The sequence below is a fragment of the Trachymyrmex septentrionalis genome, unplaced genomic scaffold (genome assembly GCF_001594115.1).
Source record: "Trachymyrmex septentrionalis isolate Tsep2-gDNA-1 unplaced genomic scaffold, Tsep1.0 scaffold178, whole genome shotgun sequence".
Taxonomy (NCBI): domain Eukaryota; kingdom Metazoa; phylum Arthropoda; class Insecta; order Hymenoptera; family Formicidae; genus Trachymyrmex; species Trachymyrmex septentrionalis.
Genome location: NW_017304949.1, coordinates 35,645 through 37,354, shown reverse-complemented (window position 1 = coordinate 37,354; position 1,710 = coordinate 35,645). Strand labels below are relative to the sequence as shown.

Sequence of the window (1,710 nt, the reverse complement as noted above, 5' to 3'; positions counted from 1 at the left end):
CTATTTATACCAAATATATCAAATATTTTTTCAAATCTGGATCCAAATACCAAATTTATCTTTTTCCTTTGTAATTAATGATATGATGATGTTTTTGTCAATATTGTTAATTGTATAGAATAATACGTTAATTGTATGTTAATTTAAGGATCAATCTTTTTTTTATCCATCTATAACTTAAGACCAACTTTGTAATTGCTTTATTATTATTCATTTTTTAGTTAATTTTATATATTTGTTAATACTTACATAAATTATATAGAAGAAGATGGGAGAATTGTGCGCACTTAAGAAGACTTTATTGCTGTGAAGTAGTTTTTGAAGTTGAAATTTGTATAAGAAAATATAAATCATAAACATATAACTCCTTTATCGATATACATTCTCATAATGAACAATTTTTTATTTTATAATGTTGTACTTAGTAAAAAAAAAAGCAAAAATGAAAAAAATTTTTACGCGCCGGGTAATTGTACGCAAAGCAATAATCGTAGGAAATTAATTAATAAAATTAATGTTTCATAGAATATTGATAAGGAAATGAGAAAACATATTTATTAAGATTAATATAAACTTCGGCGAAACAATACACAAAAATTGGAAAAATTAATTATTTAAACAAAAATCGTATATGTAATTTTCAGCGTCATCAGTTCCATTGCATCTTCATAGGCTCATTTAGAACACAGGCAGCATTGAAACCACCCAATCGATAAACTAAAAGTACAACATAATATCAATGTTATAATTTCTCACACTTTACAATGTAACTGTTATATAACACCATGTGTTATTGTGATGGCTCTTATTTACTCTCGATGAACATTTTTTTTTAACACCCGCCCCCCTCCCCAAATAGTTCAAGAAAAAAAATGTGTAAGATAAAACTGCAGTCGAGTAAAAAGAAAATGTGCTCCCGGGCCCCTAAACTTTATGATAAAGCAAAAAAACCGATTTTCGTGAATATCTTCTAAGTTATTGAATATACCAAAAAAAGTTTCAAACAAAAATTGTAGATATGAATAAGGAATATCTCTTATATTCTATTTATTTCTTTCGTATGACGAATGGTTTTCGAAAAAATCTAAAGAAGTAGGAAATAACAAAAATTGTTAGTGACCTTAATTGACTTCAACATTTTTAATTAAGAGAGGTACCAAAATATATATATTTTTTAATTTTTAATCCTAAAGCCGTCCTGTTTTATCACATTTTAGGAGAAATTTCCGAGTTGATTTTACGGATTGCAAAATTTTTTTTATAGAATTAAAGAACGCATAAAAACAAAATCCCGGGAAACATGATTTTACGGAAAAAAATTAAAAATCCACTTTTTCTGACACGTACAAATATCATCTTAAGTTAACATTTGCTTGATATAAAAGTTGTACAGCTTGTAGATTGAAAATAAGCGTGAGGCGGGACTTAGATTACTTGAACGAACAATACTGAATTTGTGAAATTAAGATTCAAAGCGTAGAAAAAAATATTTCTCTAAAACGAAATTACGTTCTTTGCAAGGACTTACTTTTTTCCTCTTTTACAGATTCAAAAATCCTTTTCCAAAATTAAAGTATACATATTAATATGTATCTGTGAGGTGGAATCTATTCTGAGAACGACAAAAAATTTCAAAATTGAAATCTAAAAATTTTTTGTCATTTTCAACATAAACTCCACGTATTAATGCGTACACTTTAATTCTGAAAA

At 26.5% G+C, this 1,710-nt stretch overlaps 1 protein-coding gene across 3 annotated transcripts in view; it reads left to right on the top strand.

The window, feature by feature from the left end:
* The window catches only part of LOC108746564 (golgin-45), a 21,171-nt gene extending 20,339 nt beyond the window's left edge, over nt 1-832 (top strand). For all 3 annotated transcript variants that reach the window (XM_018483415.1, XM_018483413.1, XM_018483414.1), the window contains one exon: nt 645-832. The gene's annotated coding sequence lies outside the window, so the exon portion shown is untranslated. The remainder of the gene's footprint in view (nt 1-644) is intronic.
* Nucleotides 833-1,710: the final 878 nt, after the last annotated feature.